At 41.2% G+C, this 14,241-nt stretch overlaps 1 pseudogene; it reads right to left on the reverse strand.

The window, feature by feature from the left end:
* Positions 1–14,241, reverse strand: part of LOC123378727 — a 215,328-nt pseudogene that overhangs the window by 119,623 nt on the left and 81,464 nt on the right.

The following is a 14,241-nucleotide window of genomic DNA, read 5'->3' on the forward strand; positions in this document are numbered from 1 at the left end:
TTCTTTAATTGCAATCCCACTCTCTTGCCATATACTATAAAAATCTAATACTTCATGCACAACATTTACCATAGTGAAAGATATTTATATTCACCATTAAATTTGTGATTTGCTACATGATTACCATGTCTAGCTTGGAAAAGGAAATGGTAAACATTATGTGAACTCTTCCACTAGAAAGGATAAAATTTCTTTTGGAGAGTTACTGTCAACCATTAATTGAGCTATTTGGGTTGTTTAGGTGCAAACTGAATGTGCATGTGTCCTTATAATAAATAAATGGCACATGGGGGGTTACAATTTTCAGGCCTGATTCTCCTCTCCTTTAAACCAGTGCTAATCAATAGTAACTCTATCAAAATGAATTGAGTCCCACTTGTACAGAGACAGGCTAAGTGAGAGGAGAATCAGGTCCTTGGAATGGGGAATGGTTACAATTACATATGCTGAAGCATAGCAGATGTTGTGTAGTAAATGAAAGGGACTTTGGCCACCATGTAATCTTCTGATAGCTTGCTAACCTGGTCGGACACAAGGACTGCTTTTCCAACCCCAGCATTTCCGATTAGCGTAATTGGCTTCCCCTTCTCCAAAAGTAAATCCACAAAATATCTCAGGCAAACTGTCTCAGCAGTACGAATCAAGACAGTCTCCTTGCAAAGAAAAAAAATCAAGGCGTATGTGTGTCAGAGACAAAGAAAAGATGTATGTTATGCAGTTAAAAGAGTTTAAACACTACTATAAAGCAAATCGTTTGTCTTTAATACTCCAAAGTAGTGACAAGAAAGTGAACTAATATGCAAGATTAAACAAGTGGAAATATACAGCAGAATTTATATTCATCATAATCTTATTAACACTGCAAAGATCAGAAATTAAATAGATAGTCTAGTAAGATTACATTATATGGCGTTTATAACTCAATGTAGTAGGATACTACATTTTTCTGTCACTGGCAAGATAGTGAAATATAATATTAGAATTATTGCAATATCTATACACACATTTTCAAATATAAATGGCATGCTATAAACATAACTCATTCCACTACTGTATGATTATGTTGAAATAATATAACATGGATATAAATGAAGAAAAATGATGTTGAATTGCCTTACCAGCTAGTTGGAATGAAATACTATCCAAGAAGATCAGAATTAAAATTGGGAAACTGAGTAAATACTGTAGCAATAGTTTCATTCTCAGAAAAGCACCAATTTCTTTTGAAAATGAAATTGCAGATATACTTTAATATTTATCACACCAGGTGCTTCATTCACACTGTACAAAATAGCCATATCATTGGCAGAAATGAAGTATGAAGCAAGCTTCTATAGCAGATAAAATTAGAATCTAGTGAGTGGTGGAGAAAAAAGATTTCTCTCTACAGGACTGCAAATAAAAAATAAAATATAGGGCCTGTAATGCACCATTATTTATACAAACCTGTGAACTGGAGGAGGCAGATAGAAAAATGTATAGTCGTGATGTGTTTTTCATATTGAATAAATCCCACACCTTCAGTTGTGTTCCAACTGTCTGGCTGTGCATATGCAACATATTAACACAAGTCATGAGTGGAAAGGTTACGTGCGCTAAAAGAGTACTGCTTAGGCATAAAACAGCATGTCTAACGATTAAAACATGGCAATGGGAAACAGGGTTTCTGAGTTCTTCTCTTGCATCTGCCATTAAGAGAGAAATGTGTTCTTGAGATAGGTCAGGTCTGCACTATAAACTTACACTGGTATCACTATGTCGCTCAGGGGTGTGAAAATCCATACCGTGAACAACGCAGTTATACCGACTTAAGCGAGAGGTGGTAGCTATGTTGACAGGAGATGCTCTCCTGTTGGCATAGTAGCCCCTTCACTGAAGCACTGCAGTGTTTTAAGTGTAGACCATCCTTAGTCAGTTAACCAGCACAATAGATTTAAATTTTTTATTAAAGTTGATGTTTAAAATTAAATAGACACAAGTTAAGAGGGAAGGTACTGTACATCTGGGGTCAGGCTTGAGTTATGAGGGATTACAGGTATCGGTTACAAGGGTGAAGAGATACATACATATCACATAACTGGCATAGACCCAGATTGGGGTGCAAAAGTTTTTAAAGTGTTAGTGGATAAGTGGGCTCGGGTACACCACCCATGGAATGTATAAGGAGTCCAAGTCAGTATCTGTGTAGCGAATAAATACATGGGCGGGGTGCGTCCCTTGGTTCGTCAGGGAAGGAAGTGGGTTATTTCCCTGGTCAGTGGTCTCGATTACACAAGTGTGGCATTGACGGTGTCCTGTGATGTGTTCCATATAAATGTCTCTGGACCACCTGATGGTGTCGGACACCATGAGCTGTCTCATGAGCCTGGCATAGCGTCAACCGACTCCACACGCTCTCAGAACCGGCTCGTTGTGGGGGTCCCACGAACCCAGGGCTCCCATGATCAGGGCATGTATCTGGATCTCATAACCCTGGGCTCTTAGGGTCTCGGCCAGCGGGGTGTACTTCGATGCCTTCCGGGCTCGGGCCTCGTGGAAGTCTGGCGACCTGTTTTCAAAGAGCACCGTGATGTCTACCATGAGGACCTTTTTCTTTTGTTTGTCCATCATGACGATGTTGGGTCGCAGTCTGCTGTCTGTCCCGGGGATGGCTGAGTCTTCCCCAGGGATGATGGGATGGCTTTCACCAGCTGGCTCTGGATGGCATTGTGGTGGTGCCGCCAGGCTCCGGAGTGCTGTTTGCATCCACACAGGACATGGGCAGGGTCTCGTTTGCGTAGCCACACTTCCTGCAGTGCTTGTCCCAGTTGCCCTGGCGGATGGCTCCGTTGAGGGGAATGCAGTTGAGTCGGGCCCTATGGACGAATTGCCAGTCGGCGAACCTGGTGAAGCTGCCTCCGGGGGAGGAAGTGGTTGCTGGCGTCCCACTTGCTGGACACCTCGAACACCTTGCCCTGGTCCGACTTCCACTTGAGGTTCTCGGCATAGTGGCAGCGGATGGCATCTTTCAGGGTCCTTTCCAGCATAGTTCTGGTGGTTGGGGTGACGATGGTGTGGTCCGGGGTCTTTATGCGTGGCACCAATATTCCCAGCTCCCGGCGCTCCTCGCACCACTTCCAGCGGCAGTCGATCCTCTTTCCCAGGTGTCTCGAGGCATTGCGGGCACAGGACCAGAGAAAGGACAGGTCCCTCCCAGTCTCCCCCGAATTCAACCTCCAGGGAGCCGCTGAGGTAGGTGGCAACGTCCTGCTCGGAGGGGGCCCTGGCAATGCGTTTCCTGACCATGTCCCAAACAGCTTCTTGCACGATGCTCATCACCATCGGGTTCACCGCCACGTCACACAGGTCACCCATCCGAGGTACGTTGGCCCCGCCCTGCCTGTGGGAAATGTAGATAATGTCAGTGCTGGCCCTCTGGGGAAGGTAGAGCCATTTCCTCACCAGCTGCCTGATGGTGCTGTCGGCCTTGTTCAGGGGCACCTTTATGGCCAAACCCCTGAGGACAAAGGAGATGCGGGGGATCAGGAAGGAATTGAGGGTGCTGATCTTTTGCCAGGGGGCGAGCAGGGAGGAGTCAATTCTAAATAGCTACTTGACAGGGATGTTGCAAGACTTAATTAAGGTCTTTTATTTGAGATCCTTGGGTGTAAGATGCTAGATAAGCACATAGTATTTTAACATGGAGAAATGGTAGACTCCTCTTAATTAAGGCTGCAATCACCTTCCATTGTAGAAAGCTTTTTCTCTTTATAGCTTTGGCTTGACCTAAAATTTGCCATGTTTACTCTGAACATAACTGACCATGTTTCTATCTCTGTCAATGAAACTGACTGAGGAGCCAAAAACAACCCACCCAAAATAAGATGACAAAAATATTTTCATCATCAGTGTCTCAACTGACTATTTTCAAAAGTAAAAAGAAACTCCAGGATCTGGTAAAATTACTCCTCCTCCTCTGTTTCCCTCCAATGGCAATGTCCAGATCGAGTAACTGAGGAACACAGGCTTAAATGATTTGCCAAAGATCGTACTTTGTGGGAAGTTTGTGGCAGAGTTTTGAACAGAATTCTGATCTTACTGGTGATAAAGGTTATGTCTTCTAGGACTACACAAAATAAAACCATAAAAGATGTTTAAAACAAACCAAACAATCAACAAACTTTGGGAAATTACAAAATTAAAGCATTTGGTTTCAAAAACTCATTAAATCTGCTAAGAGCCAACAATGTTCTGACCTCTAGTATTACATCATATTCAAAACTCATGTAACTTAAAAAGCAAGGAAATTAATAGATAAGGACTAGAGCTAAGTGAAATTTTTCAAACAAAACTTGTTTAGCCAAAAAATGCATATACTATTTGATGGAAGCATTTAGTGAATTTGTGCCAAATTGTGACTAAAAAAAAATCTGCATTTTCCAACAAAATATTTTGATTTTTTCATTTAGAAATTTGCTTAAATTTTATTTTTAAAGGTAAAAAACCTCACAAACAAAATGAAACAAAATTCTTTTGACTTTTTTGTTTTATCAAAAAAGAATTGTTTTGTGCCAACCTGACTTTTCCCCCCAGGTTTGGCCATTGAATAAAAAACCTGTTAATTATACCACTCTGGTAAGGGCATCATCATTTTACACAGCCTATGTAACAAAAATATTTTTATTAAGTATTAAAATCCATATTTCATCACAACCTAACCAATGTTAATGCAGACTCTTAGCCACCCTGATATTTCAGAACAAAGCTCCTGTCCAGCAACCAGTATATTCTATTCATCAAGCAAGGAGACTAATGTAACATTACAGCACAATTTTCCTTGCCACAAACCTTTGCACTTATCATGCCCTGCAGTACTGCCATTTTTCTTCAACTGAGCTGTCAGGCCTAGCAATAAGGAGCTGCAGGAGAGCTAACTACAAGAAAAGGCAAAGGAAAAAGAGGGTGGGGAACTTGGAATGCTTTGTTCTAAGTTTAAGCGGAAAAGTAGACTGAAAAACCCCTGCAGATAAAAGGTGTTGGGAAGAGATCTTAAAGGCTGTTATGAAGTTAAACAATTTTTAAAAAGTGATGAAAAAAGACAAAGGGCACATACAAGAAAACTTTAAAGATGTGCTCCAATTGCTAAATTCTGGACAGGATTTCCAATATTCCCCTAACTGCAGAGATTTTGAGATTCAGGGCTCTCTGCTCTAGTAATATATAACAACAGGAAGAGGAAGTGAGAAAATACAAAAAGCAGAATAAAGTAAAACAAGGAAGAAAAATGGATGGATATAAACCAAGTGTGGAGAAATAGGTGTGGGGGAAGCAAAAGTACTAACTCTACAGAAACTGGATTTCTTCTAGACTCACAAGGATCCCACTGCGGGGCACTCACTTGGTGCAGCCAACCGCAGAATCTTTTAGCCAGCACCCTCTTGTGCACCTTCATGCCCTTACAGTGTGGGTATAAAAGGCAGAGCAGCACCAGCTGCCACACAGTTCCTTAACTAGCATAGAAATCCAGATAAAGGCTCAATATCATTGGGGAAGGAGGGCAAGTCATGGCATCCATGTGGACAAAGCATCTCAAAGAACACCAGATATGAGAAGGTAAGTAACCTCTCTTTGTTGCGAGCACTCTTCCACCTGGATCCCACGTAGGTAAGCGACTTGCAGTTGCCCCTCAAGGAGAGGAGTGATTGGAGTACCTGTCTGAATAATGATTATAGAACAGCTCTACCAAAATCGGCATCTGATATAGAAACTGTGACAATGGAGTAGTGACCGGTGAATCTATTAACTGAACTGCAGGTAGCTGTGTTACAAGATTTCAGGGCTAGGGACACCTCTTAAACAATCATAGAATCATAGGACTGGAAGGGACCTCAAGAGGTCATCTAGTCCAGTACCCTGCACTCATAGCAGGACTAAGATTTATCTAGAGCATTCCTGACAGGTGTTTATGTAAGCTGCTCTTTAAAATCTCCAATGATGGAGAGTCCACAATCTCTCTAGGCAATTTATTCCAGTGCTTAATCACCCTGACAGTCAGGAATTTTTTCCTAATGTCCAACCTAAACCATCCTTGCTGCAATTTAAGCCCATTGCTTCTTGTCCCATCCTCAGAAGTTAAGGAGAACAATTTTTCTCCTTCCTCCTTGTAACAATGTTTATGTACTTGAAAATGGTTATGTCCCCTTCTCACTCTTCCCTTCTCCAGACTAAACAAACCCACTTTTTTCAATCCTCCCTCACAGGTCATGTTTCCTAGACCTTTAATCATTTATGTTGCTCTTATGTGGACAAATTGGAGAAAGTCCAGAGCTTTTCTGAAATGTGGCACCCAGAACTGGACACAATACTCCAGTTGAGGCCTAATCCACATGGAATAGAGCAGAAGAATTGATTCTCGTGTCTTGCTTACAGCACTTCTGCTAATACATCCCAGAATGATGTATGCTCCTCTCCCCCAAAACAGTGTTACACTGTTGACTCATATCTGGAAAAATGCAAGCTACAATATCTGGGCAAATATGGAATAATGCTGAACCATGCATTCAATAGGAGAGAGAAAATGGAAAGTAGTAACACTAGCGAAGCACTGATGGAGATAGAAAACAGTAAATTACACTTGAGTTTGCAATACCCTTCACTACTATCATCCATGATTATGATGCAACCACAAAGGAAAACTACACCCAATTTTGACCTCTTCATCATTATCAAATCTGAGGCAGTTCAGAGAAGAGCAGCAATAATGGTTAAGGTAGAGCTGGTTGAAAAGTGGGTTTTTCAGTGGGAAAACCTTTGATTTTTCAGCAGAAATTCAAATACAGAAAAATTTCCACTGAACTGAATATTGTGATATGGTAATTCTGCCATGGAGCCTTCAGGAGTTGTAGTTCAGAAGCTTTGTGCTCCTATTCTCTTCTATAGGCTGGGCTCCTTGGTTGAACTACAACTACCATGATACAGTCTCCTCTCTTGGAGAGAGGAAGCATTGCATCATGGGAGTCATTAGCCAGGGTGTGTCCTGGGAAATATAGTACAGTTGAGGAAACAAGCCCATAGAGGAGAATGGGGACATGAGGCAACCAAACTACAATTCCGATGAGGCACATTTCTAAATCAGAATGACGCTAGTCAACATTTTAATCAATGATCTGAAAGTAAATATAAAATCTGCTGCTAAAATTTGCAGATGACCCAAAGATTGGTGGAACCATCTGGATCCCTTGGTAAGAGGCCCATTCAAACAAAATTAGTATTAATACAGCCAAAGGCAAAGTCATACATCTAAGAACAAAGAATGCAGAGTATACCTGCAGAATGAGGGTTGGGGAAACTGGATGCTAGAAAACAGAAGCTCTGAAAAAGATCTACGTGGACAAGCAACTATAGAAGGCAGGGTTTGGCAATCCTTGGGCTCACTTGTGGTTTCTGTATTATGTTCCTAAAAGTTCATGCTTTGAGGTTTCAGCCAGCCACATGCAAGGGTCAGGAAGGGATTGTTTTCCCCCAATATATCCTGAGTCACCGAAGTGGTCCAAGGGATGGAAAAAATACCTTAACAATCAGAGATTGAAAGCACTCAATCCTTTTAGTTTATCAAAAAGAAGATTGAGAATTGACATGATTATGATGCATAAATACATTTATGGGGAGAAAATACCAGGTACTAGAGGACTCTTAGTTAGGCATAACAAGAAACAATGGCTGGAAGCTGAAGCCAGAAAAATTCAAACGAAAAATAAGGCACAATTTTTTAAATAGTGATGTTAATTAACCATTGCACCAAACTACAAGGGAAGTGGTACCCTGGATGTTTTTCTAATAGATATGGCTCTACTTCAAATAGGAATTAATTCAGGGACACCCTATGGCCTGGATTATATGAGCCAGACTAGATGATCACAATGATCCCTTGTAACCTTATGATCCATGAATCTCTTGGTGACTTCAGATCAAGACTTGATGTATTTGACTTAAGCGTGTTTTCCAGAAAGACAAGTTATTGGGCTCAATACTGGGGAAACAGGTAAAATTTAATGGTATGTGATAGTCTTTTTAAAAAGCGAAATATGTCAAGCTTGCTAAGAAATGACTAAGGAGGAAATAATAGTCTAAAATATTGGAAAGATGTAAACAGAAAGGTGATAGCTACATTACTGAGAAGAAATTAAGGGAGGGAAAATGCAAATGGACTATCAGGGGAAATATTTTGACAGTCAGATGACTCTGCAACAGTCTTCCAAGAAAAGAGGTGAAGCCCTATTGCCTGGGACATTTAAATCTAGAAACACTAGAAAAATTATTATTGGGAACAATCCTGTATTGGCAGGCAGAGAGAGTGAATGATGTTAGTTCTTCTTGAGCTACAGTTTATCCTGATCTATGGAAATGGGGCTGCATGCCCCACGAACAGCACAGCCCCTTATATAAAACTGTTCTTCAGTCCAGCCATGTGGGAAAATATGGCTTACTGATAGTACTGCAGTTTCTCACTATGGATGCTGCTGGCTTTCCGGGGAGGGGACATTGACAAGAGCATCTGGGCCTTGCATACTGCCCCCATTCCTTGGAAGTATCACAAATAAAGTTATTTTACTTTGCTGTGCAAATCCTTTCACCTCGACCAAGCAAGCTAATATTTATTAATGTACAATCCGCATCCAGCTTCCACAACTTCCTCCTCCTCTCACTGACTCCAGGCTGGGTTTGGCTTCCTATCACCTTCATCAACATGTTAAGCTTGTTTGAGAACGCCTCCTCCAGTTTGGATTTTACTGACATATAAGTATCCCTAAGAGTTTTGGCACAATGTCTATTTTTCTTAGGTCATTTCCAGTTAAGAATACAAGTGGCCCAGCCACAACAATATAAACCAATGAAAGTATCTTGTAAATTATAACATTTGCAAAAAACAAAAACTAACAAACAAACTTAAAAACAGCCACCAAACATTGTAACTGTTGTATTCAAAAGTCACAAAAGGGTTGAGTCCACAGTAAAGATTAATTCCCTGTACAGTTGCTTTCTTTAAAATGAAGGGATAAAATTTCTGGCCTCACTATGACAAAGTGTGTTGTTGTAAGAACAGAGGAGTATTGGTTAAGTTGAAGGCACCCACATGCCCTGCCTAAGCAGGGCAGCATGGCTCAGGAACTATGTAAACCTCCACCCAACTCGCTACACCCCCCCTTGGGGCCACGGAGCCTCAATGAGAGCATCATCCAGACCCCTGGACTAACAAGCGACTACTGTACTAAGTGCCTGTTCTGTACTAGAATTTATTGACACTAGGCCATCAGCTGCAGTCTCGGGATCACCTGAAATTGTCCCAAGTGAAAAGTGCTCAGTAATAAACTACCCAAAGTACAGAACACACTGTGCAAGTCCTATCTGTTTGAGCTTCCTGACACAAGACTACAGATCTGGGGGCCCAATCCTGCCACTTTTGCTCACCTGAGCAATCCATGGGCTGCAGGATCAGGCCCATTACTCACCTAAGCAGCCCAGTGTTTCACATGAGACTCCCAGAGAGGAATTTCTTATTTAACACAAACAATGTAAGGTTCTCCCCTGTAATTTGAAATATCTGCCTCTGAGATCTCACTTCCCTATGGTCAAATCATTGTCCCAGGACAGATCCTATTCAACATGCAGAAGAGAAACTTCTGATCAGCCTACTCTATCTGCCCTATGCCCCTAATATTTCTGACAATATATTTCATTTCCAACCCTTTTGTTTTTTCATTTCACACAGCTGTAGGCCCCAATCTTGTTTGCAATGAATTTAATGGTAAAACACCTGCTGATTTCAATGTACACAGGCCTAGAGCATCCAATATCTGCATGTGGGCCGTACCACTCACCATTGTGACATTTCTACTTGTAAAAATGTGAAGTGTGTGTGCGCGCGTACAGCACTGAGGCATTTATAGTCCAACTTATGTACAATTCACCACAGAATCCTCCTCAGACAGTGGCAACTAGAAATGTATCACAAAGCAACAATGAAATGGCCAGTGTCCTACCAGCAGTGTAATGATAATCACACATTTGCAAGGCAGCTACAAAACAACGCTCTCAGAGTTCCCAGGAATGTTCAATATTCCAATGAAAAGCACAAATTGTAGTTCAAATATGTCTTCACTCTGAGTGCATTGGGTCATTTACCTTAACAATGTGAACGTGCTCTCATTATCATGTTCAACTTGATTAGTGTATAGTCTAACATTTAAAAGTGCACTTCAGATGGACGAATGTATGAATGCATGATTGGTTCCTAATAAATTGAGCAACCTCCTAATGAACTGTGAGGGATCTAGAAGGAACTGTGGTAGATACTAGACAGACACAGAGAACCAGACAAAAAGAGATAATAAGGAGGGGAAGATATTCTTTCAAACGGTTTGTCGTATGTGCATCACATACTGCATAACTCATTGCTAACTTAGTGATATTGAGCAGGAGGGTGTACGGCGTCAGGGAGGGAGACATTATTAGGAATTTGGGTGGGGAAAGTGGATGCTAGTGAAAGGTCATATGTGGATATCACAGGCATGACCAATCTGACTGATGTGATTTGGGACTGTGCTACTCAAATACATCATGCCCTGGAGCAGGGAGCTAATAGTGTTTCTCTGTCCATCTCTTGTTTGTCTGCTGTTGGACTATTTCATTCAGTTCTGAGCACCACATTACCAAAAATATATTATCAATTATTACACTCACATGGATTCGGAGAAAAGCAACAAAAATGATCAGATGAGTGAGATTTTTATGAGGACAGATGTAATGTGCCTAGTTTGGCTAAGAAACAACAAAGAAGACATGATCAAAGTATTTCAAGCTGTTTGAAAGAGGTTGATACCACGGGAGGAAAAAAAATTGTGAGGTACATGGGGGTATAATTAGAAGTAAGGATTTTAAATTAAGAAAGGGGAAAAACTGAATATTAGGAAAAAGTCGAGTGAGATAGATCAGGCTGTACAATTCCCCCCCAGCGGAAGTAGTAGACATTGGGACATTTAAAACTAAAGCACTAGAAAGTATGCTGCGGAGATTAATAGTAAATTATTAGAATGAGTTTTTTCCATCTCTAAATTCTAAGTCTATGTTATTGATTGTAACCATCTGGTATTTCCGTTATTCTGAAATTTGCCATCTCTCATATTCCTTCAAAAAGCAGTTGTTCATATGAACTTTTTCCACTTGTCTCGTATAATCCTTGAATGTCAATATTGTCCATACACTAATGCCTGCCTTCAGTTTTCACTGAGGATACAATGCTTAGACAAGCTGAACCTGCTGGCATTTTTGGCATAGCCATTTTAACAATTTGCACACCAAGAAGAAATTTGAAATGAAAAGTCAGATCACAGCAGATATTATAGCTCTGGTAACACCAAGAACTTCCTTTCCAAATATCTGGAGTCTTATACACATTTCACATCTCAGCAACCTAAGCAGGACTTGCTCCCAAGGCCAGTAATGAGTCATTTTTGGCCTCAGAAACACTACTAATGTTTCTAGGTTTAGTCACATAGCATGTTTACTCAACTGAAGTACACTGGGAGTTGTACAAACACATTTCTGGGAAAAGGCTGTTCTGGAGTCTCTCTAATTTCCCTCCTTTTAAGTTTATCTAATCTTTCTCTGTATTTGCTACACCCACCACTGGGGCATCTGAGTGCCAGTCAAGGGTTAAATATAAGGGCTTTGTTTATTTCTTCCTGTTCTTCCACCTCATTATCTGGAGATTTTGAGTGCAGAAAAGCTAAGTTAAAGAAATAAGAATTTGCATTTTTTTTCTAACAGACGTTTTGCAGCATGAGCTTTCGTGGGTGAATACCCACTTCTTCAGACTTGCATCTGAAGAAGTGGGTATTCACCCACGAAAGCTCATGCTGCAAAACGTCTGTTAGTCTATAAGGTTAGTCTACAGAACCAGACTAACACGGCTACCCCTCTGATACATTTTTTTTCTGAAAGGGGTGAGGTTCTACCTCTTAAAAGACCCCACATCATCGCTATTATTCAGACTGGTTGTGTTCTCTTTATCTACATGAATGACCCAGTGATGTAAAATAAGACTAGAATAGCTCCATTGATCTGCTGCAGAATGCCAATGCCTATATATGTATGTACATGTTTGTGAATGCCTCCGTTGTCCGCTGGAATACCTATAATTCAAGGACTAGCAAAGAGGACTGTACATTCCCAGTCACTGAAAACACAGCCATGGGAGAAGGGTTTTAAAGGAATAAGGGGTTACAGCACAGATGTGATGTTTTCTCTTCTGTGGCTGTTATGTTCTTCTGGGGAAAAAATGACAAAACACGTTTCTACAATCATTTTCTCACTTGGGGAAGAAGCACTTCATCAGAAGGTAACAGCAGGATTATATACTAGTAGCAATAGCAGGCTCTTTCATGAGGCCTGTGGCTATCAAACAGGAACTGTAAAAATCCAATGACTACCCGCACCTGCACTTTGACTGAAACTGTGCTCCTTTTTCTTGGTAAACAAAGAAATAGACTCTGGCAGTAAACCTGCCAGCCCACCTCAAGATTACAACAGCAGCAGCAGCAAAAGAAAGGGCATCCCTCTTAACAGCCACACCTACCATAAAAGCAGCAAGAGCAGGTTCAGTAGTGGTGTTCTTCAACATACTCTCTGTTAGTTACTGCTGACATGGCCAATACAGTAGAACCTCATAGTTACAAACACCTTGGGAATGTAACTCTGAAATGTTCGTAACTCTGAACAAAACGTTATGGTTGTTCTTTCAAATGTTTACAACTGAACACTGACTTAATACAGCTTTGAAACTTTACTATGCAGAAGAAAAATATTGTTTTCCTTTTTAAAAAATAATTTACATTTAACACAGAACTGTACTGTATTCGCATTCGTTTTCTTTTATTTTGCTCTCTGCTGCTGCCTGATTGAGTACTTCCAGTTCCAAATGAGGCGTGTGGCTGACTGGTCAGTTTGTAGCTCTGGTGTTCATAACTCTGAGGGTTTACTGTAGTATATTTGCATGTAGAACAGATTGGGAATTTTTTCAACTACATTTTTTTTGTCGGAAAATCCCAATTCATCAAAACTAAAATTTTTGCAGAAAGACAACTTTCACTGGGAAGTTTTCTCATTACAGAATGTAATATATATATATATTTAGTATATATATGAATGAGAGGGAGAGAGAGAGAGAATAGCCACAGAATAGCCAATGGCCTGTTGATTTAGAGGATTCACCTGAGACCCCAGACCAACTCCCTGCTCTACCTGATTCAATGCAGGAACTTGTCTCCCACATCCCAGTTGAGTTCCCTAAGCACCAGGCTATATGGTCAGTCAATCTGTCAGGCCCAATTAATATTTATTTATTTAAAGTGGAACAGCTCCAACAGGAGAGACTGTGTGAGATAGAGACTTGAATCAGGCAAAGCAGGGACTTGATCTTGGGCTTCCCACATCCCAGGTGAGTAACCAAACCATTTGATGATCGGCTATTTTGAGATGGGCCCCTCTCCCTCTCTCTTTCACAAAAATATTTTATTTTTTTCTTCCATTTTGGAATGAAAACAAATTTTTAAACCTGGACATTTTTCACAAAATGGAATTCTTGTTTTCTGGCCAGCCCTACTTGCATGGCTAATAAAACCATGTGTGAAAGGCATGGTTTTCACCACTGGCAAGAAAGGTAGCTTAGCCCAAAGAGCAATGCACAGGACTAGGAGTCAGAAAAACCAGGCTCTGCAGCTGATGGTGCACGGAATTGGGTAAGCCTCTCCATGCCTCAGTTTCCCCAGCTGTAAAATGGGATGAGTGAAAATTCTCTTCCTTTGAGATCTGGGGAGAAGGCCAGCTTGTTAAAATGTGGCAGGGAATGCGGGTAGGCAATCAGTCCCCAGAATCCAGGGAAAATTGAAGCCTCTGAGCACTGACTGGCACCCCACCCCAGTTTGGCTGCTCAGTAAAGATGGAGTATGTGATACACCCTGTTGGTAATGGCGCAGCAGCAGCAGACAGCCACACAGCAGCAGGCAGTTGTGCTACAGTGGCAGTAGGAACAGCAACAACAGATCCAAACTGTGCTCCTGCAATTGATGGAACAACTGCAGAAACAGCAAGAGGCCCAATTTGCCACTCCACAGACATGGCAGGAGGCTCACTTCCAGCAACAAGAGTCATTGCAGAAGCAGCCGGGCCAAGGGACTCTGGGAAATTAAACTGGTACCGAAGAAG

This window comes from Mauremys mutica, chromosome 10 (assembly GCF_020497125.1).
Source record: "Mauremys mutica isolate MM-2020 ecotype Southern chromosome 10, ASM2049712v1, whole genome shotgun sequence".
NCBI classification, from domain to species: domain Eukaryota; kingdom Metazoa; phylum Chordata; order Testudines; family Geoemydidae; genus Mauremys; species Mauremys mutica.